The sequence below is a fragment of the Spermophilus citellus genome (genome assembly GCF_964194105.1).
Source record: "Spermophilus citellus genome assembly, chromosome: 1".
Classification (NCBI taxonomy): domain Eukaryota; kingdom Metazoa; phylum Chordata; class Mammalia; order Rodentia; family Sciuridae; genus Spermophilus; species Spermophilus citellus.
Window position 1 is genome coordinate 171,082,165 of NC_138182.1, and position 24,437 is coordinate 171,106,601.

The window sequence follows — 24,437 nt, forward strand, 5'->3', positions numbered from 1 at the left end:
TCAGCCACAGGAGTCTTGTCAGGCCCATGTGCAGAGTGGAGGTGGGCAGGAGGGTGACCCAGCTTAGTACATGGTGGGGGAAGAGAGGGCCAGGAGGTACTTGGGCTCCTCATTGCTGGAGCCTCTAAGCAAGCCTTTAGGCTCCAAACTCTCCTGCCCAGCCCTGCTCAGGCACCACAGAGGAAAAGAAGCTTCCTCACTTCACACCTGGGAAATCAAGTGTAAGGTCAAGGTCATCCAGCCACTACCAAGGGGTGGGGGAAATGAAAATTCCTTTTGCAGAAGAAGGAAATGAGACCAGATCTGAAGGAATAAGTCAGGGGATGAGCTCTGACTGCCCCACACTCCATACCCAACACCCCAGGCAAAGGGTTCAAACCCATGAAAGACCACAGAGTCTATGAGTGGAAACACTAGGTTTAATACAAAAATGTCTCCCTTAAAAAAAAAGTACACAATACTACACTAAGATTTCAACTCACTCCAGTCAGAATGCCAATCATCAAGAATACAGGCAACAACAAATGTTGGTGAGGATATGGGGAAAAGGAACATTCATATACTGCTGGTAGGATTGCAAATTAGTACAACTACTATGGAAAGCAGTGTGGAGATTCCTCAGAAAACTTGGAATGGATCCACCATTTGACCCAGCTATCCTACTCCTAGGTTTATACACAAAGGACATACTACAGGGACACAGCCACATCAATGTTTATAGCAGCTCAATTCACAATTGTTAGACTATGGAACCAACCTAGGTGCTCTTCAACAGATGAATCAATAAAGAAAAGGTGGTATGTATATTCAATGGACTATTACTCAGCTTTAAAGAAGAACGGAATTAAGGCATTTGCTGGTAAATGGATGGAGTTGGAGAGTATCATGGTAATAGAAATAAGCCAATCCCAAAAACCCAAAGGCTGAATGCTTTCTCTAATATGTGGATGCTAATTAACAATAAAGATGGGCACTAGAGAAGAATAAAGTCACTTTAGATTAAGTAGAGGGAAGTGAAGGGAGGGGAGGGGAGAGGGTATGGGGATAGGAAAGATAGTAGAATTAAACAAACATTGTTACTTTATGTATATATGTGACCACATGACCAATATGATTCTACATCATGTACACTCAGAAAAATGAGAAATTATATCCATCTATGTATGATATATAAAAGTGCATGAATGCATTCCACTGTCATGTATAACTAATTAAAACAAATAAAAAATTAAAAATTGAAAAAAAGAAAAATACACAGATATGAAAACTGAACAGCATACAAAATAGTACTTTTGATGTATAAATGTGAATTCTAAAAATACTTGTAAACCTAGGTGATTATATCTTTGGTACCATAGTGAGAAGTGACTCCCCCTCTTTGGGGGAGGCTCTGAGGGTCTGGGGTTGTGAGATGCCACCAGCATGGGGAATGTGCCCAGGAGGGCTGAACTTACCTCATCCCCTTGCCAGCCTTCCCCTTCCTGGGCATCTTGGCCACACTCCTCATTCCCCTGGCACCACCAATGCCTACTGGTTTGGGGCAGTGAGGTGTCACTACCAGACCTGGGCAGTGACAAGACCATCCCCCAACAGGTACTGCCTTCCAGGATGAGACAGCTGACAGTTAAGGAAGCAGCCCCCAAAGTGCCCACCTCTTGTGCGCACACAGATAAGCATCATGTGTGCTTAAATATATGCATGGAGACATACACTCTAGCTTTATTTGTGTATCTGATGATTGGGCATTCTTCAGCACAAAGTTTACAAATCTACACACAGAGAGTTTACACCTGTGTCCTGGGATCAATACTGCTCAAGGTCAGGATTTACAACTTACAGTTTCCATTCTTTATGTAGAAGCAGACAGTGCTACTCAAAAACCATGGTTTATAAACTTGTGTTGGGACACATGTGCCCATTATGTATTGTGTATGGTGCACAGGAACATACTATGATGGATTTCACAATGCTCCTGTGTACCTATGGGTATGCTGACTTGGCTCGCTGTGGATTGCATAGACTCAGTCCCCAAATATAGCAGGGTCAAGGCCAGGGTAAACTGGGGGGACTCACTACACAGCACCATAGTCACCTCCTGCACATCCTGGCCCAATGGGCTCTGCTGCATGCAATCTACTTACAGTAGCTGATCCACATGTCACAGGCACAGCATGGTTATCACCTCATACTCCTGTTCCTCTGCCCAGTATATCACATTATTGGGCTTCTAGGATGTGTCTCTAGTTTGGAGCAATGTGCAAGAAGAAAGAACAGACTAGATGAGTTCCACTGGGTCCTTCTAGCCTGTTGTGGTACCTCAAGAGTCCAGGATCTGCTCACCTTTTGAGGTCTCTTCAGGTAAACCAGGTGAACTTTGGCTGGGACATGCCCTGGCTACAATAGTGGACTGTCAGGTAACTCTCCCTCAGCTCCAGCACAGGAACAGGAACTGCATGGGGTAAGGTCCAGGATCAGGAGGAAGGTGGGGAAATAAAAATAGACCCTCAATAGGAGAGGCCCTCAGGGAATCCTGGCCCAGAGCCTCCCTTTGTGTGAGGGCTGCAGACCTCAGGAGAACACTCAATACCAGGCTCCATTGGGGAAGCTGGTGGATTTTCCCTGGGCTATTTCAAAGGGAAAGTCTAAGTAGGAGGCTAGTCTGTCCCTAACACCTCTCTGAGACTTTCTCATCTTCCCTTTTAACAAAGAGAAAACAGGCCTCAAGCTCAGAGCCCTGGGCAGCCCAATTCATGAAACTGGAATTGAATAGCATTTGCCTTGTTTTCTTGGAGTTGGTTATAGTGGTTGCTTGATATTTATGACGTGTTGCTGATTTTTGATCTATGATTGAGAGGTTCAATTTTGCCTTTCAAAATATATTTATTTTTAGAAAGTTGTTAACAGGAGGAGAGAGAAAGAAACAAAGGTAAACAATACAAATCAAAACAAAACTACACAAATTCTTAACCTGAGTCCTCAAAAGTCAAGGCAAGGAAAAATAACTACATCTAATAATACACACACACACACACACACACACACACACACACACACAAAGGAGGCAAAGGGCTAGGGTTGTGGCTCAGTGGTAGAGTGCTTGTTTTAGTACATATGAAGCACTGGGTTCAATCCTTGGCACCACATAAAAATAAATAATTTTTTTAAAAAGGAGGCAAATACATATATCCACGAACCAATCAACACAACAATAACACACACACACACACACAAACACACACAGAAAAAAGATTATTAATGAAAAAAATGAAGGAATAATTTCCACTGAGGCAAACAAAATAGTCATCTAGAATGAATGAATGGTCACTGTCAATGCCTGACTATCTTTCTTTGTGTTTCTTTTTGAGCAATGTAATGAGAGCAAAACAAGGGCTGGGGGTTGTTAATCCCTTCCTCTTTCCATGATGCTCTCTGAGCTCCCTGTTGGAATGGCCCAAGACTAAAACTGGTTGAAATAATTCTCAGCTTCTTTGCTTACCAGTATGAGGTGGGATGGAGTGGAACATACTGTAAGTCAGAGCCTGGTCTGCACAGACCACATGGATGCATTCCCAGTGTGGGGCCACTGCAGAGTTCTGAGTGCAGTAAGTGGAGCTTCGGTCTAATCAGGCCTCAAGGGTTTTGTTGGGTTGTGTCTGCTCTGGAGAGATTAGAATAAACATCCTAGGGCCTCATAGTTGCTGATCTCTGTCAAAACTCTGGATCTCAGAAGCCTCTCAAAAATTCCACTCATGGGACAGAGAAGATAATCCTCCCCATACTCTACTGCCATGAACACACCCTTCCCAAGCTTAAGCCCTGAGTCCTGAGTGTATTTGCACCCACCTGGTCAGATTCCCTAGGAACTTTAGTTGGTCATGTGAATCAGCATTCTCAATGGAGAAAGGATTTGGGATCACCTGCACTTTTACAGATTTGAGTACCCCTGGGTATAATCTCTGTACCTGTTTCACTTGTACCTGGGTCACACAGCACAGGCTTGCCTGGACAATGTGGCAGTGTTTGCTCTGATCTCCCAGGTCTGGCAACAACTATAGCTATGGCTCTCTCAAGATGGCTCTTGCCTCAGATTTCCACCACCAGTTGAGAGAGTGCACTTTCCAGTTCAGTTCCAGCTGCATTTCTGATCTCATTTTTTTCCACCCAGAATCTGTCTGTTGTGTTTTTCTCTGTGTTCTCCCTACCTCTGTGGTGAACCAGCCACACTACTGCTATCCCTGCCACAACTGCCTTGGCTCCCATGTAGTCTTTCTTCTTTGTTTAATGTATCCAAATTCCTGAATCTGTATGACACTATGACTGTCCAATAGTGGATTTTAGTGAAATACCTCTTTCACTCACCTCCTTGAAAAATAGTACTCCCACTGTTTGAATCCGGAGCCAATAGGAATGCAGCCTTCCTCTAATCTTCCATCTTGAATCCTCCCCAAAAACAAAATTAAGAAAGTAATTTTTATTGGTAATAAAATCAATAAGGATAAAATGCTTGGAATAAATTTAATTAAGGTGGTACAAGACTTATACACTGAAAAAGCACAAAACATGACTGAAAGAAATTAAGATCTTAATTCATGAAGACATTTTGTTTTCCTGGATTGGAAGATTTAATATTATTAAGACAGCAATACTTCCAAAGTGATCTACAGATCCAATGCAATCCCTATCAAAATCTCACCAGTCATTTATTTGCTGAAATGTAAAAGCTGATTTTCAAGTTCATATGAAATTTTAAGTGATGGTGAATAATCTTGAAAAACAAGAAAACACTGGAAGAGTCATAGTTCCCAATTTCAAAAAGTACTAAAAAACCCACAGAAATCAAAATAGTGCAATATTGATATAAAAATAAATATATAAATCAACAGAGTATAAAATTGAGAGTCAAAAAATAAAACCTCACTACTATGGTCAAATCATGCACAAGGGTGACAAGATCACTCAATGGTAAATGAATGTTTCTTTCAACAAATGGTAGTAAGTACACTGGGTATCCAAATGCAAAAGAATGAAGTTGAACCCTTTATTTCACCATATGCAAAAATTAACTCAAAGTGAATCAAAGAAATGAATATAAAAGCTAAAACTATAAAACTCTTAAATTATAGATGATTTTTTAGCTGTATTACTAAAAATACAGGTAACAAAAAAGATACATTAGACTTTATCAAAATTAAATATTTTTATGCATCAACTGACAAAGTTGAGAGAATAAAAAGGTAACACAGGGCAGAATAAAATATTTGGAAATCATATATCTAATAAAGGCTAAGTATCCAGAATATGTGTATCTACATCTGCATCTACCTATATCTCTATATACATCTATATTATATATCTCTATATGTACATGTTGAATGGATTGAAACTGATAGCATCTTGTGCAACTGAAGAACAAAGAGACAAACTATTTAATTTAAAAATGGAAAAAAATTGAATAGACATTTCTCCACAGAAGACATAGAAATGATCAACATTACATGGAAACATACAAAACATATTAGTCACTAGGGACTGCAAACCAAAAGCACAATGAGATATAACATCATATTTACTAGGTTGACCATAATTTAAAAAAAAATCAGAAAATAGCAAGTATTGGTGAAGATATGGAAAAAAAAGATGGAACATTTGTACTTTGCTGGTAGAAATGTAAAATGATGCAGCTGCTATGGTAATTGGTTGGATGGTTCTCCAAAGTTAAATGTAGAACTACTATATGACCCAATTCTGCTCTTAGGAATAACCAAAAGGGACTCAAATAGATGTCTGCAGGTCAAAGTTCAATACAGCACGTGTTAGTCAATTTTTCTTTGCTGTAACCAGAATACCTGACAAGAACAACTTAGAGGAGAAAAATGTTTATTTGGGGCTCATACTTTCAGAATTCTCAGTCTATAGTTGGCCAAATTTCATTGCTTTGGTAAGACAGAATATCATGGTAGAATGGTGTGGTAGAAGGAGGCTTCTCAGCTCACAGGAGCCAGAAAGCAGAGAGAAAGAGAAAGCAATAAGCCAGGGACAAACACAATCTTTAAGGGCATGTCCCCATTGATCTCCTCCAGCCATGATCCATCTGCCTATGGTTACCACCCAGTAATCCATTCAAATTGTTAATCCATCAAATGGATTAATCCACTGATTAGGGTATAGCACTCACAATCTGATCATTTCACCTTTGAACATTCCTGCATTGTCCTGCATGACCTTTTGAGGGAACACCTTACAAACCATAACAAGCACTATACACAGTAGGAAAGAGGTAAAAACAGTTGACAAATGTATAAATAAAATGTGTTATATCTATACAATGGAATATTACTTAACCATAAAAATTTACAGTAGTGACACCTGCTGCATATGAATGAACCTTGAAAATATTGTGCTCTGTGAAAGAAGCCAGATACATGATATTAGATATCTATGATTCCATTTATATTGAACCCCAGAAGATGTAAATACACGGAGTCAGACAGTGGAATAGAGGTTTCTAGGGGTTATAGGGAGATATAATAGAAGATGACTTCTTAATGGGTATGAGGGTTTTAGTAGGGGTGATGAAAATATCTTGGAACTAGATAGAGTTGATAACCATACAACATTGTAAATGTACTAAATGACACTACATTTTATTTATGTGGACGTTATTTAAAAAAACATATGAACAAAAAAGGATAAAGAATTTGATAAATAAAAACAGATCATTCAATGCCAGTAGGCCAGCATTAAAAAAAAAAAAAAAAAAAAAAAAACATAAAGAAGGGGGGAAAAGATAAAAACAGAAATCAATGAAGCCCAGAACAAAAAAAAAAAAAAATGAGAGGGAAAATTCAACAATATCAGAATCTACTAATTGAAAAAAGCAATAAAATTGACCACAAAAATGAAACAGGAAAGACATAAATTACAAATGTCAGGAATGAGATGGAGATGTAGCTCAGTGGTGTTGTACTTCCTTACCATGCTCAAGGTCCTGTGTTCAGTCCCCAGTACTGAAAAAAAAAAACAAATATTAGGAATGAAAGAGTGGTTATGAAAGGATAATAAGGGACAATTTTGAACTAGTCTATGACCATAAATTCAACAAGTTAGACAAAATGAACAAATCATCTGAAAGAAACCAACTGCTAAAGCATATTCAAAAAGAATTAGATAACAAGAACAGTTCTGTATATTTTTTTAGACAATTTAATTTGTAGTTAAAACCTTTTTAATAAAGAAACACACAAGTCAGGCATGGTGGTACATTGCTGTAATGTCAGTGACTGGAGAAGCTGAGTACAAGTTTGAGACGACCAGCCTAGGCAACTTAGGAAGACCCTGTCTCAAAATAAAAAGCAAAAATTGCTGTGAGAGTAGCTCAGTGGTAGAATACCCCCAGGTTCAATCCCCAGTAGCACAACAAACAAACAAACAAAAAGAAATTTCCAGAACCAGATAGCTTTGCTGGCAAATTCTACCAACAAGCAGGGATCAGGTAATAAGAATTCCACACAGATTCTTTCAGAATAAAAAATAAGAAGAAATTATGATAAACCCTTCCTCCCTCTCTACACCATAAGTGGTAAGAATATTCTCTACAATGTCTTAGGGAAAAGAACATTTTTGTATAGAATTACTATGTGAGTGAAGTGCTCCAATCCTTTTGGACACCAATTATTTGGAAGAAAAAGGAATTGAATACCTCAAGTATAGATATGATGAGGTTTTCCAAAGTGCAAAGTTATAAAAAAAAATTTCAGACTTTAAATGACAATCCCATTGAATTAGTGTATAAATTTTAATTTTTAAACAAGTGAATATCACTCTCCATAACCCACTGAGGCAAAGAAGTAAAAAAGACAGTATAACCATTTCCCATGTCTTGAGCCAAATTTAAAAGAAACAAAATTAAACTCAGTGTATTCTTTTACCACAAAGGACTCAAACTAGAAAACAGTAAGATAAAAGAAAACCTCCAAAACCTTGGGAAATAGGCACAATTCTAAATAATCTATGGTTCAAGAAAGTTCAAAGCTGTCGCAATGGGCAAGGGTGTGACATATAAGTCCAGTGGAGAAATAAAGAATGTCCATGTGCTAATGCCCTTTTCAGTGCTTTATTCACTCAAATTACTCAATGCAATTTCACTCTATAGGTTCTTAATTAAGAAAAATGACAATCCTTAATGTTGAGCACTGCAACAGACAAAATCAATTCAAAGCAAACAGTTCTAAGTTAATTCTAAGCACTGCAAACACACCTAATCATGACAGACTCATTACAGACATTCCCTCTGCATGCTAAACTCAAGTGCCAGATCTAAAGTCTCGATCGAGTCTTAGGTCCAGCAGATGCATGCTCATTCAGACCGCAATGATCAAGTCAGGAACTGATAGAGGCTTCTCCTGGGGCGGAGCTGAGGGCCGGCTGAGGAGAGGATTGTAAGGAGAAGTCCCTGTTCTCATCAGGGTCAAGATGTGGCTGTAGAATTTGAGAGAGGTGAGGATGATGCAGAGGATCAGGCAGATAATGAGAAGAGTTGGGATGTCTGTTCAGGTCCTCATCAGGCTCTCTGGCATGTCTAGTGTCAGCTGGCTGAATGTCTATTCATTTGCTCCATCATTTATGCTAAATCTGGGGGCTTCTACTCGCCCTTTCAATTCCTATCAGCCATTACCGGATTTCTCAGTGATCTTTCATTCTAGGGTCAGGACATTTGGTCTGGTGGTTTCCACACTGATCCCTCACCTCTGACCTTACCAGGGCAAAGGCAAATGACAGTGACTTTACTCTGAGTTTTATCAGGGTTGTGGAAAGTGACTTATTTTATCAGGCTATGCTTGATGGCTCCTTAGGTCGCCTGGTGGGGGCTGCAGTTTTATTTTAAAATGGAGTTACTTAGGCTAAGGCCGTTCTTAGGTTAAGTCCAAAAGCGAAATGAAATAGACACTGAACCTAGTGAAAAACAACATTAAAAATTTTATAGAATATAGCCAAAGCAGTACTTGGAAATTGATATCATTAAAAACACATTAGAAATAAGGAGTACTCACAATTTAATAATCATTTTTACCATGTGGGAAATCTTGAGTGTTGAGGAAGGGTGGTTGAGGAGCAAATACATTAAAATAAAGCAAAGAAAAAATTAATAAAGATCATAGCAGAGATTAGTTATATTGAAAATACAGACAATGAAAGAAATCAGTGAGAGAAAGAGCTGCTTGTTTGAAATGATTAATAAAATTCACAAATTTGTAATAATATTGAAGGGAAGAATAGATAAATTTTCAATATCAAGTATCAAATGGATTATAAATTATGACAGACCCTGAAGACATAGTTTAATAAGGAAATGGTGTTTCCCCCTTCCAAAGGGTTCATCTACTGGCAGCTTGGTCCCCAATGTGGTGATGTTGGCCAGTAGAATATTTAAAAGGTGGACCAAGTGAAAAGTTATTGGGTCACTTGGCATCAGGAATTTGCAAGACCATACCCACTAAAGATATGTACTTTGTTGATAAGCCTAGGAAGTCAGATGATTGTATGGATTGATGAAGAAATATTATATGAAAAAATTCAACACCTAGGGACAAAAACTCTTAGAAAAATGAGAATAGAGCATGCTATGTTTTAAATTGTATCTTTCAAGATCATTTATGTAGGTTCTAATCCTGCACCTTGGAATAAGAACTTTTTTTCAGAAATGGCAATATTATGATATAATTACCTCAAATGGGGTCATAATGGAACAGGGCAAACTGTTGTTTCAGCATGACTTGCATCCTTATAAGGAGAGGAGGGCAGGCAGCTGGTTCAGAGTGACTTGTCACCTTATAAGGAGCGTGGGGCGGGGGGGGGGGCTGCTGACTCAGTAGCAGTTTTGCCCTTATAAGGAAGGGAGGGTGGGCTGCTCATTCAGTGGGCCTTGTGTCGGTACAAGGAGAGCAGGACAAGCTCCTGATTCACTGTGTCTTGTTTGCATTAGTGATTACCTTCTCTCCTATATAATTACTTTTTTATGTGAAATATTTGAATTTCTATCCCTTTCATTTTAAGTATGTCCTACAGGTATTTCTGTGCAATGCTCTGAGCATTCCTTTTAAGTTGAGATGGAAAAACAACTCTGGTATGAAATTATAGTAACATAGCTTCAGTAGCAGAAAATGCTGTTTTAATACATATGTACCCATCCCCTTCAGTTATTGGTGTCACAATGTAACATATACGCATCTTGTATAAGTTATAGGGAAATAATGAACTTATCCTCCCTCTCACTCCCACAGTTATTAATACTGTGCTCTATGGTATCTTAGGGAACAGAGAATTTTGTTATAGTATCACCATGGGAGTTAAGTGCTATTATCCTTTTGACACCATTATTGAAAGTTGGAAGAAAAAGGAATTGAATACCTTGAGTGCACATATGTTGTGGTCTTTCCAAGCCAAAAGTTATTACAGATATTTATACTGAAAGTGAAAAGTACATTGAAGTTCTGAATAAACATTAATTTCTAAACTAGAAAATATCTGTCTCCATAACCCACTAAAGCAAAAATAAAATAAAATAAAATAAAATAACTGGAGTACTTCTTTATTCCTATTCTGAAAGTGGAAGAAGCTCTGGAGGTGCAAAAGGGAGATGACCACTGTGGGTTATGGCCAGGCAAGACTGGGCGATTACTTGCTCTCATGTCACAAGGAGCCATTGTGAGCAAGCATCAAAGAGCAGGTATATAAGAGTGGCTACGGGTGAGTTTTTGTCCATAAGTACAGGAATCTCTTGGTGGAGACCTGTCACACTCCTAGATAATTAACGTGCTTGGTGATTGGTGGTTGGTGGTTGGTGGTTGGCAGTCAGTGGTGGTGGTGGTGGTGGTGGTGGCCTTTGGATATTGGTTCTTTGATTTATTTGTTGTTTTGTCTTGTTTTTGCTTTTTTGATTTTGATTTTTTAGTCTGTTGTGTTTTTTCTAACATCCTTAGTTGGTGTTCCTAATTAGGATATATAGCCAGAGTAGTGAGAATAGTGTGGCAGGAACCCAGCTCTTAAAAGAAGACAAGTCTTGAGGTACCAAATGAGGTCCTGAGGGGCATTGGGCGTGGCGGGTTTGGCCAGATCAAACTAGCCCACCATTGTCTCACTGGGGTAGAAGTAGCAGTGGAAGTCTTGCCAAAGATAGGGCAGAACCTCCCGGTCATCTCCAAACTGGATGTGTTTAGGAGCCTGGAGTATCCCAATGTGATTGTTATTTCAGGTCCTTGACAGCCACAGAAATATCTACATGGTGATGGAGCACGCAGGTGGGGGCCAGATATCAGACCACATCCTGCATGATGATAGGCAGGGGGAAGAGGCCTGCAGACTTTACATCAGGTAGTGTGTGCTGTGGCCTACTGCCAAGACAAGGGCATCATGCACTGAGACCTGAGGCCAGAGAACATAATGCTGGATGCCAGAGGCCAGGTCAAACTCAAAGACTTTGGCCTCAGCACCTGTGTCATGTCTGGGCAGAAATTGAAGGAGTTCTGGGGCACTATCCCACACTTTGCTCCCAAAATTATCCTGAGGCAACTGTATGAGGGTCCCCCAGTAGACATCTGGAGCCTGGGTGTCATTCTGTATTTTATGTTGGCAGAGAGACACCCATTTATGGGGCCCACCTCCAAGGAGATGCTGAGACAGACTGACTTAAAATGTACTGTGACCTTCCCCATGTTTCTCTGGCAGCACAAAGGCATGTCCACCAAATGCCGACCCTGAACCCCAGAAAGTGTCCCACAGCCAAGCAGATCTTTTAGCACCCATGGATGATTCAGGGTGAGCAGTATCTACCCCATGATTATAGTGAGGCACTCCCCAAACACCCAGAACCCAAAGTATTGGCTATCATGTTTGATATGGGTTATGATCTATACAAGACCTGGTGTCCCTGGCCAAGAGAAAGTTCGATGCAGCCATGGCTACCTACCTCATCCTTGAGCACCAGAAAAGCCAGTTGGCAGGCCACATGTTCCAGGGGAAACATGTGCCTCTGAGGGTTAAGCCTTGACCACATCCCATGGATCTTTTCCATTCTCCTGACTTCCCAAAGTGGAGCCCCAGTGAGCCTGCTCTTTGCACCTTCCCCTTGCCCTGTGAGCCTCCTCTAACTGAGGAGGCCAAACAGGGCAGAAAGGCATCAGGAGAGCCAGCCAGCCTCCCATTCATTTCCACTTCCCACCTTCAAGGACCCCCACACCTGGTTTAGCCTTCCAGCTTGATCCTGGGCAACTTCATGCCAGCAGAAAGCTCTGGAAACTAGTAGGTAAGTAGGAGGATTGCTACCTGTGTCAGACAACTGTGCTGATGCATACCAGGTGTCAACAGTAAGGTGGCTCCAATGTAAGAGGGAAGAAATGTGCCAGATTCCTAAACAGTCTGGCTCCAATGAAGGGGACAGCTGACACAGACAAACCACTACACAGCCAGAGGACCCTGTGCTCTGTGGATCCTGACACCTTGCTTGGACATTGGTCATGTGGACTCTGAACAGCCCCAGCAGCAAGGTGTGCCAACCACCACAGGTTCCTCTGCATGGCTTCTAGCTGAGAGCACTTCTGCATCCACCTGGACATCAGGAGTCTCCTCTGTCCCCACCTGCAGAAGACATCAGAGACTCTTCTCCATGGGACCCTTCCCCTGCCCTGCTCCTCTGTGCTTTCTCCCATTCTTCTGAGATGTTTCTTAATAAATTTATTTCCAAAAAATTGTAAAATTATTGTTCAAAAAGAGATCCTTATGACCCATAAAAACATGAATAGATTTTTATAAATTAGACTTTATTTCTAGTCTTGGAAAGAAATGATTAAAAGTCAAACCACAGAGTAGTACAATATATATCATGGGTCTCATAAAGGACATAAAGCCAGGGTATGTAAAGAACTTCCAGAATTTAATGAAAATTCAGTAAAACTGGGAAAACTTTTGAATGAAGATGACATACAGGTGGGACAGATATATATCAAAATATGTTCAATCTTAATGATTTTTAAGAAAATAAAATTAAAATCACAATGGAATACCAATATATAAAATTAAAATCACAATGGAATACCAATATATACTTAGAAAACAAAAAGGAAATTGCCAGCAATTTCAAGTTTCTAGAAATTTAAATTTCTAGAACTCTCTTTACATATGGTTAGTGAAGATATATAATGGAGCAACAAATTTGGAATCAGTTTGGCAGTTTCTAATAAAGCTAGAAAACTGATATAGTCCAGTATTTCTTTTCCAGTTATCCCATGGGAAATAGAAATTTATATTCATACAAAACCCTCTATATATCAATGTTTATAGCTGTTTTATTTGTAGTCAACTTGAACTGGAACAATTCACATGTCCCTTAGCAGTCAAATGGATAAGCAAAGCATGTTATATCCAAACTGCAAAATCCTTCTGAGCAATAAGATGAAACAAATCTGTGATATACACAAAAACATGAATGAAAATTAAATACTTTATACTAAAGAAAAGAAACCAGTTTCAAAAGGTTTCATAGTACATGATTCCATTCATATGGCATTGATGAAAAGAGTTAGAAAACTGCTGGAGGTAGAGAGACAGGGGTGGACTATGGGGAATCATGGGGGAATATTTTCTTTCAGTGCTGGCACATTAAACTCAGGAGCTTATGCATGTTAGGCAGGCTCTCTACCACTACTAAGCTACAGCCCCAGCCCAACAAGCGAACTGTTTTACTTAGGGAACTGTATCTTGGTTGTGATATCAAGAATGTGACTACGTATGTTTGTCACAAGTAGCAGAACTGATAGCAAGGTGCGAAGTGTATTGGGGATGCAAAACAAGTCAAGATGGTGCCTGGCAGCTTGCCAGGAGGAGTGGTTTGTGAAGCAATGCCAGCGAGCCATTAAGATGTTGAGGATTCCTTATTGGCTGACTGCTGTATCTAGATGATGTTAATTGAGTCAAGATGTGTGTAATCAGTTGGGTATATATACCTCTGCTGTCCCGCAATAAAGCGGTTCCTGCTATCTTGGGTGCCCGCTACTTTGAGTTCTCTCTCAGTTCCTGCTGAGTTCACTCACAATAAAGTAGTTCCCGCTTCAACCTTCAAGTTGCTTGTCACCCCTCCCGGTTTTTTAGCCCAGCCAGACTATGGCAGAAGTGCACACCTGTAATCCCAGAAACTTGGGAGGCTGAGGCAGGAGGAATACTAAATCAAGGCCTGTCTCAGCAGCTTAGTGAAGCCCTCTCTCACAGTGAAAAACAAAAAGGTATGTGATGTAGGTCAGCAGTAAAGAAACCCTTGGTTCAAATCCCAGTACAAAAAAAAAATGCAGAACTATAGATTCAAAAGGGTGAATTTTGTAGTATATAACTTAAACTTTAATACAATCTACTAAAAACTGTAGATAGCCAAGAATAAGACAATTTTGAAGATAATGAAAAAATGAGAAGTATTTGTCTACTAGATATCAAGGAATATTTTAACAATTAGTATGGTTAAAATAATTTATATTGGTTCACAGAAAAATAGACTGTGGATAAAAAATAAAGACCTTAGAAACATATCTATGTCTATAGGATCTTGATAAATGATAGAAGGAAGTTGGTCCAATCTTTCTTTCCAATAAGAGAATATGAGATCATTGGTTCACCATGTTATTTAAAAAAAAAAAAAAAAGAGAGTGAGAGAGGAGAGAGAATTTTTTTTTAATATTTATTTTTCAGTTTTCGGCAGACACAACATCTTTGTTTGTATGTGGTGCTGAGGATCGAACCCTGGCCATACGCATGCCAGGCGAGCGCGCTACCGCTTGAGCCACATCCCCAGCCCCAAACACCATGTTATTTTTAAAAGTACAATTTATTTCTGCCTAACAATATATACAGAAATCAACTCCCTCACCAAACATTGTCTAGAATGTGGAAGAATGGGAAATCTCATACACTTCTGGTGTGGGTATAAATTAATACAAGCATTTGGGGGAAGGGATTAGATTATTTACTTAAATTGAAAATGTGCATATCCTATGATCCAATCAATTCCACTCCTTTCTCTCTTTAGAGTTACTATCCACTATCCTCATTTTAATACCAGGCTGATTTTAAATTTATTCTTCCCCTCTCTTCTCTCTCTCAAAATTAGTAGCGCTCACTCTTTTTGAGGGGGGGGGCAGGTCCTCTGTAATATCTTCAACCAAATTCCTCACATGCTTCATGCTAAAGCAAAGAAACCTGATTCAAAGGGTTTCATGGTACATGATTCCATTCATATGGCATTGATGAAAAGAGTCAGAAAACAGACCATTGTTTGCCAGGGGCTGGAGGTACAGAGACAGGAGTGCCAAAAATGTCAGGGTACCAGTAGCCTGAGAGAGCAGATTCCTGCTTGGAGGTGTGAACCAGCTAGAAAAATTTAAAAGTCTGAAAATAATCAAGAAGGAACAAAAGTCAAGAGGCAGAAAATAGTTTTCAAAGTGGGGGCCTGGTGGTTTTAAAGCCCTGGCAAGGACTGGAGGTGAACAAGGAAAAAGGCCCACAATCTTTAAGGGGAAATAAATCAAAAGGTTTCAGTATGACAGGCTTCTTGAGGAAAACAGGATAAAGATGGGGAAAACAGGATAAAGATGGGGCTAGGTTGTTTATGCCCACCTCCAGGGCTGTGTTTGAACCTAGCGTTGTGAACTAAGGTAGAGTGTCAGCTTTAATTTCAGCAATCTGCAACTAGTGGATTCATACCAGGAGTTCTCCAAAAAGCAAAGCCCCTGCCTTGTGATGGTTCAAACAAGCCCATAATTCATACTTGGCCTCCAATAGTGCTGCTGAGGGTACAAATTGGTATAAGCATTTGGGGAAACCATAACGTTGTTAAATTGAAAATGTGCATATCCCATGATCCAACCAATTCCACTCCCTGGCATTCACCCATGCAACAGAAATGTGTGCCAACATGCACCAAGACACCTAGGAGCATTTGTCATTGTAGCCCCAAACTAGAAATGATCTAAAATATTCATTAATGTTGGAATGGATAGGGCTGCGGTTTGGCTCAGTGGTAGAGCTCTTGTCTGGTGCCTGTGAGGCAGTGGTTCCATCCTCAGCACCACATCAAAATAAATAAGTAAAATAAAGGTATTGTGTCCTTTTACAACTAAAAAAAAATTTAAAAAAATAATGCAATGCATATGTAAAACAGTATTTTCTACAACAGTGTAATATAAAGCAATGGTATGAGTAAAATATAAAATGGGTGCTTTGGTTACATGGTTACCTGTCTCATTCTCTGGTTTGTCTTTTCCCTTTTTATGGGAAAATTCCATTAATCCCAAATTTTTCACTCTTTTCAGCACTCAATCTATTGACCATGTGACTTAGCATTTCCCCTTAGAATAAAAGGTAGAATCAATCTCTCTGCCTCTTGAATCTGAGCTTGGCTGTGTGATTTATCTTTGGCCAATAGAATGAGATGGAAATGAAAACTTGCTAGTTCTACCTGTAGGCCTCAAGAGGCATTGCAATTTTTTCCTTTCATTCTCCCCACATTCACCCTTTGGCTTCTTATGTTTCTAACATCACTTGAGAAAGACATGCCCAGGTGCCCAGTATGGCTAAGGTGCCCCAACCACCCGGAGCAAAGTCTCAAATTGCCTCATGGATGCATGAGTGAGCCCTACTAATCCCACCACATCAGCTGAAGAGCTGAATATCAGACGTGTGAGAAATGCATGTCATTGGTATTTGCCACTAGGGTTTTGTGGGATTGTATATTTGCTTTGCAACAAAAGCTAACTGTGAACTGGGGCAAGGACGATGTCCAGGGAAGGCTAGATTGTGCCAAATGGAGAGGAAGAAGAGGAAGAAGGGCTTCTGGAAAGAAACAGCAAAGGCAACCAGTAATCCCACTAGGGGGCCAGTAGCAGTCATTTGGCCCCATGGGGGTGGTGGAACATGCCATCTCTTCCCACTGTGTTTCCTCCTCCTTCTCCTCTTCCTCTTCCTCCTCCTCCTCCTCCTTCTCCTCCTCCTCCTCCTTCTCCTTCTCCTTCTTTTCTTCTTTTATGTAACATTAGAGCTCACTGTAAGATATTCATCCATAAAGAGGGATATAGACCCCCAAAGGAAGTTCTCCCCAACCCTTCTCCCAAGCATAACTCATTCTCAGCCACAAATACAAGTTACGTGTACACCCTTCCTGACAATTGCCTGTGTCTACTAGCACATCCATTTCTCCTTCCATCCTTTATGGTTTTAAAAAAATAATATCATAAGCTATTTATTATATTGGGATTTGAGTTTTATCACTTAACAACACATCTTAGAAATCTTTCCAAATCAGTACCCAGAGATCTAATTTGTTTTTTTAACTTGCTACATTTTTATCCCATAGAAAGGTAACATGATTTACCTCACGGTTCCTTTAAGCAATGAGCACTTTATTTCCTTCTGACTTTTCTCTAATTGTAAACCTTGCTGCAGATGAACATTAGGGCACATGGGCAATCAGTGGAGCAGAATCCATTCCTTGAAGAGAGATGGTGGGGTCAAAGGGTAGATACTGAAAAACATGGAGATATTATTCAATTGTGCTCTGAAAAAGCCCGTGTGGACATGCACTCCCAGAAGGTGTGTAGAGAACCCAGCATCACTATGTTCTTGTTGACATTGACTATTTCTATAGAATCTTTTCCCAGGTCTGTGGGTGTAGCCCAGTGTTAGAGCACTTGCCCTTCATGCATACATGAGACCCTGGGATCACCTCAGTGCACCAAATGCAGCAACAAAATTTCCCATTCTGCTAGAAACAGATGTTAAGTTCCCTGATGTTTTAAATGTGAGTTTCCTGGATATGTGGTAGAATGAAGATTTTTTTTTCATGTTTATTGTCTATTGGTATTCCTTTTACTAATATCCTTTGTCCATTTATTTTTTTTCCTTTGATGATTTGTCAGGACCATTCATAATAAGCACTTCATCTGTTAACCTTATTGTCGTGAATGTGAAACTGTTTCCCACACCCCCGTCAGCCCGCCACTTCTCTTCTAATGTTCTTCTAGTGTCTTTATTCCCACAGAAGATTCTACTTTGTGTGTAGTCCAATCTGTGGTCTTTTCATTTCTGACTTCTGGGTTCCATGGAGCTGTTTATTGTTTACATTGCATTTTCATTTCCCTTTTCTAATATAAGCCTGGGCCATAGGGATTAGAAGAAGTGCACAGGATCTCCACCATTGAGATAAGGAAAGGAATGTCACGGAATGCCAGTGATTCATCTGGGGTCACACTGCTACTTAGGGGAAGACTTAGAGCCAGAAGCACATTGTCAGGGCCTCAGGCCCAGGTAGGGGATTTCCACTCCCTATCACTCAGGTGATCTGGTCAATAACATGCCCCGTACCCCTCAGGTATCCTGACATCCCCTGCATGCCTCCTGTTGCTAGAAAGCCCTCGATGCATGTTTCCTCATCAGGAACAGGATCGACCCCTCTGTGGCATTGCCCATCCTCCCACTGCCACACAGTGGACCTCCAGTAGCCCTGTTCCCTATCCCCAATAGGTAAGCAGCAAGGTGGAGGCAGCCCTGTGGTCCCTGGTGGCACCACTTCTTCAGTCCACACACTTAGGTCCCTTAGCCATCCTTCTTGGAAAGGGTCTCTAAGCACATCTGCTCCCCCTCATCCTCATTAGATCTCCAACAATATACAGGCTCCTCCAGGCAACAGAACTTCTTATAGTCTAGCCCATTTGGGTGAGAGCCTTTAAGTGTGGTGAATGACACAGGCGGTGAGTCTGTGACGGCTTCCAGAGCAGTGGTTTTGGAGCTGGCCTTGAGGAAGCAGCAGGGCAGAGCGGATGAAAAACAGTGCTCCCTGTGGCCAGTGCAAAGGAATGGAAAAAAAAAAGATGGAAGTAGGAAGGGGGAAAAGTCTGTGCAAAGATGCCTGACCAACTGGCTGGATAATCAGGCTTGATGTTTCTGTGTTTGTTTTTAAATTTTTTTATTTGTTCTTTTTTAGTTATATAGGACAGTAGAATGTATTTTGACATATCATACATACATGGAGTATGACTTCCTATTTTTGTGGTTGTACATGATATGGAGTTATAGTGGTTATGTATTCATCTAAGAACATAAGAAAGTTATGTCCAAAAGTTATTCTACTGTCTTTCCTATTCCCACCCTCTTTTCTTCCCTTCATTCCCCTTTGTCTAATCCAGTGAACTTTTGCCGCAGTCTTGGCTGGGCACAAGATCACGAGCCACCACACAGCTTTGTCGATTCAAACAGCAATTCTTTATTCCCGAACTCACACCGGCCTCTACACACACGTTCTGGGGAAATCCCAGTTCTGCTGCCGCCCAATTCACCTACTCCACGAGGCTTTTTTCCAAATACTTTCTGAATCACACGAGAACTCAGGCAGCAGGAATGCCCTATTCCCAGCAGCAATAATCTTCAACCTCGAACTTCCCTAAAACCCATATTGTCTTAAACTGGGAGCGCCTTAAACTTGTCTTAAACCGGGAACGCCCTAAATCCAAGGAGCGGGATACTTCCTCAAACCTGCAGGATACATCCTAATCCTGGATACACCCTCGTCCTTGAGCAGGGTCACCTTTCTCAAACACACATGCAATGTCAACAGCGAAATTCCAAGGCAAGTCCATTTAACATGGGGTACGCTGGCAAGGAAATTTCGATGCGTCATTCCTACTTGGCAATGGCCCTCAGCAAACTTTTATCTCCATTCCCTTATTGTTAGTTAGCATCCTCATATTAGAGAGAACATTCAGCCTTTGGTATTTGAGGATTGGTTTATATCATTTGGCATGATATTTACCAGTTCTATCCATTTACTGGCAAATGCCATAATTTCATTCTTCTTTATGGGTGAGTCATATTTCATTGTATATATGTACCACATTTTCTTTATCCATTTATCTGCTAAAGGGCACCTGGGTTGTTCCATAGCTTGGCTTTTGTGAATTGAGCTGCTATAAACTTTGATGTGGTTGAATTACTGTAGTATGCTGAGGTGTAGAATAACTGGGTTAAATTGTGATTCTTGATAATTGTCAGGCTTCATGTTGTAGGCCCCAGGTTCTTAGTGACCTGAGATATCTAGAAGTGTGGGTCTCCAGAAATAGCCTAGGGACCCAGCTGCATAATTGTAGGAGTGCCTGTTAAAAGGAAGATTTCAAGGCCATCCAGATTTGCTGAATTACGAGGTAGGCAGCTGCACAGTAACAAGCTTCCTGCAGAACTGTGATGCTTACTCATGTCTGAGATCACTGCACCCAAAAGCCTTTGAGTGGCTTTGAGAAAACATGAGGCCCCCTGACTTGTGTACAATTTGAGTCTGATCTTGGGTTAGGCTGCCCAGCTTTGATACAGTTCTCACAAAGATCTTGACCCAAGATGGCATCTTTTTTCTAGTGGAGTGTGTTTGGGTGAAGGAGGGATGTGGGCTGTCCAGGGTAGTGAAAGTCATTTCTGTAGGACCTGTGTCTTCCCCAAGATCAGTGGATGTTGCTCATGCCAGTTAACTCTTATGGCTCCTACAGACTCTCCCTCCAGGAAGCCTCCCTGTCCCTGCCAGCTGGGCAGGTGTCCTTCCCTTGCCCCCCAGGCCTCCTGCCCTCACCTCCTATCCAGCACTTTGCCAGTTTGGAGGCCCTAAAGGCTTATCAGGCCCTCTCTCTGGGTCAGGCAGTATGAATATTCTCTTTGATATCTTTGAATCTCTTTGAATCTGGGTCAGGCAGTGGAATCTTCTCTTTGAATCCTCAACTCTAGAGGTGGGTGCGGTTATTATGACTGCTTTATTGAAGAAGAAACTGAGATTTAAGAAGAACAGACATTTTCCCAAGATCACACAGCCAGTGAGGGTTGGTTTGCCTCCTATGCCTATTGCGTACTTGACCTTTCTGGCCCACCAAATTTAGAAGTATGAGGAATGAATGAGTCAATGAATTAATGTTCTATCCCAAAGCCCTTGAACAGGGAGTTACTCTACCCTCCTGGGAAAAAGGCATTTGGAGATGGAATTCCCACCATATATAGTATGATTAAATCCAATTGTATGGATAGGGGTAATATGTTTATCTGGAAAAACCTCCCAGAATGTGTATATCATTAGTAAATTCTGTAAGTAATTTCCAGTCTACACAGCCTGTTGTACTAGGGGTGGATCTGGGAAACAAGTCCAATAAGTTTCCCCAGGAGCACTATTGGCATCAGATGGATATTGGTATCAGATTTGCCATTTTAGGTCAGGAACCATCTTATCTAAAGGCTCCAAAGTTTATTCTGAGGCAATGCTGCTTAACTTTCTGTAAGAACTTGTGCCTATTAAAAGGTCAATCCTACCCCAGCTTAAACTCCTAAGCAGTTTATGATCAACTCCACCCCAGTTTAAGACGCAACTCCTAAGCAGCTTATGAACTTCCTCTTGCAGGCTATAAAGCTGCTCTATGAGTGCTGACATACTGCTGTTCTCCTTTACTGACAATAAATCTCTTGTGTGAGATTCGAGTGTGTGGCATGGTTTTTGGACTTTTCGGGGACTCTGCAAGTATCCTTTCAAGCCCTACTTACCTGACTGCTCAATAAAGCCAGCATAGCCACAAACATGGTGGCTGGAGACTTGGTATCTCCCTGCTGTTTGACCATCTGTTCAGCCTGATGTGCCAGGTTCTTCAGTTGTTTGAACTGCAGCTGGAGCTCCTCTGTGGTGATGAGAACAGCATGCTAAGGTACCTAGATAGGATGTGCTGTACCTCTGGAAAGACACAAGCATGGCCTCTACTGCACATTATCACCAGATCTGATCCATTCTGTTGTCCTGTTTGTAAGTGTCTCCACCAGACTAAGCCTGATGGGGGCCTACTATAGTGGGAGACAAGTGTCACTCAGCAACAGTGGGACCCTCAGCATCACAATTCAAAAAGTTTTAAACAAAAAGAGCATGATTTAAACAATTCTGTGGGTTTCTGTCTGCCTCTTTTTGTTTTTGTAATGGTTAACTTCAGGGACAAGGAAGGCCATTCTACAATGGCCTGCCTAGCCTTGGGGATTATAAAGGATATCAATTCAGTGATCAATATGATATTGATCACAAAACTATTGAAAAGAAGAACTGGTATTAGCAGGAGTATTATCAGTTTTAATTTGTAGAGGACAGCCCAGCCCTGTAAAAGCAGCCAAACAGGGGGAAATGACTTGATGAGTATTGTTTATTTGGCTAGGAAAATTAGTAAAAGCCACCTATCAAGTATGTCAAGATTGTTAAAAGCAATGTTATTGTTGAACTGAAAAGGGTAATGCAGTGAAAGAAAGCCTCAGCTCCCACCAAGTGAGTGCTGATACACTTCTGCTCTCCTTGGAGGGACAGCCTGGCTCAGGTACCTAGATAGGATGTGCTGTACCTCTGGAAAAGTCAACTTTTGTCTGCAATAATGAACTGAGCAATGAGATCATGAAATAGGGTTAAAGATCTTGGAGAACAACCAGAGGATGAAAAGTTGTGCTCTATATGTATAATATGAATTTAAATGCATTCTGCTGTCATGTATAACAAATTATAATAAATACATATATTTTTTAACTCATTTACATTTAAGTAAGTGTATTTGGGCCCAGATGATAGTGATAATGGTGATGATGATTTTAAAAAATAAACAAAAATTTTTTTAGAAAAGATTTTGGAGGACAGTGATCAAGGTGGAGCCATTTAGTAACCCCTGAAGACTACCATATGGCCCCTGTAGGGGTATGAGAAGTAGTAAATATTAATACATGTATAGGCTTCTGTAATTTTATGAAGCTGTGAAGTCTTATGGGAAGTTTCAACCTCTACTAATGCAGCCCTTGCTTTTGAAATGAGTTCTTAAGGAGAGGCCAGAGAGGGATCTCCACATAAGATGTCAAATAAAGGGCTTAAATTTATAGTGAATAATTGTAGATGAGGCCATAACCAGTTAATATCTCCCAGTAACTTCTGAAAGTCATTGAGAGTACGGAAAGCATTAGTTCTGATTTGTAAGTTGTATGGATGAATTGTGTGTCCTTTAACTAAAACTGCCCAAATACTGAAGGGAGAGGCTTTTTGTAACTCTGTGAGGCACTAAAAGATAACAGTTATAAAGTTTACAAGGAAAATACAAAACGAAATTTAACTAGAGTAAAACCATATTGTGTTTGAATAATAGCTATAAATCAAGAAATGTAAGTTTTATAATCCTAAATTCCAAATATTTACTTCAAACTTTAGTTTGAAGAACACCAGCTTGGTAAAAATGTTCTTCTAAATTTTATATTTTATTCCTTTCAAATAAGAGGCCTGTATTTTCATTTTACATTAGACTCCACAAATTATGTAGCAGAATCTTAAGTCTTGAAGCAGTGGATATGGAACAGTGGTTCACTTTACCTTTTGAATATAGCCCTGGCTGCTTGTATTAAAAGGAACATTTTTTTTCTTTTCCTCTTCTCCCTCTTCCCCTCCATAACCTTGGGGTAGCAAATAAGATTACCTGGAGTATCTGTGCTTCACAGCAAGGGGATGTAACCAGGAGATCTAGAAAGTCACTATCTCCCAAATTAACAAGTGAATTTCAACATACCTTCAGGACATACCTGGGACCCCCCTCAGGGCATGCCTGTAATATAGCCTTTGAATAGCTTCTCTAAAAGCCCTTTTTCCTGGTGGGCAGAAAAATCACAGGCCTCTGGTATCAGAGGCCCTAGTGTTTCTTCTTTGCTAGCAAAGTAATAAAACTTCTTTTTCCTTTTTCTCAAAACCTGTCCTCATTATTAAATTAGCATGAGTTGGCAACACGCACTAAGTAACAGATTGTCCCAGTAGGCGACTCTGAACAAGACATTTGGCTCCTTTGAAATCAGTTTCCATACCTGTAAAATATGAACACTGGTTCCTATCTCACTGGCTTTCTCTGAAGATTTTGAAGCTAATTCACATAAATAGCACTTGGCTCATTTGAACTATCAGTACTAAAATATCTTAATTAATAAAGAACATTATCTAATTCAGACTTAAATCTCAATTACATTTCCTCTGCCTGCAGAACAATACTTCAAAGCAGCCATTCTCACAGGCGGTGCAAATGTACATTTTGATTTTGCTTCAAATGTTCATTTGCTTCTATTTAAATCTTTCTAGAACGTGTGAGACAAAATGCCCACGCTTCAAGTATAAGAAAACAAAAAGTTGTGAAGTTTTCATAAGACGGTGATTGTTAATAGCTCAGACGTCTTCACAAATGCTAGATAAAAAATGCGGAGCAAAAAACTCGGTCATACAAGTATTTGAACCTTTCACAAAAGTTTTTACCCCTGTTAGGAAACAAAAAAGTCATTGCAACTCCAGGCTTAGTCTACTACGGAACATAACAAAATCAATGTCATGAAAACCTTAA

General features: G+C 40.3%; 1 long non-coding RNA gene across 1 annotated transcript in view; it reads right to left on the reverse strand.

Moving 5' to 3' along the window:
• Window positions 1-4,356: 4,356 nt before the first annotated feature.
• LOC308650568 overlaps window positions 4,357-24,437 on the reverse strand; it is a 761,651-nt gene continuing 741,570 nt past the window's right edge. The window contains exons 2-3 of the long non-coding RNA XR_014022346.1: window positions 6,976-7,007; window positions 4,357-4,440 (exon numbers count right to left, since the gene is read on the reverse strand). This is a non-coding gene — a long non-coding RNA (uncharacterized lncRNA). The remainder of the gene's footprint in view (window positions 4,441-6,975; window positions 7,008-24,437) is intronic.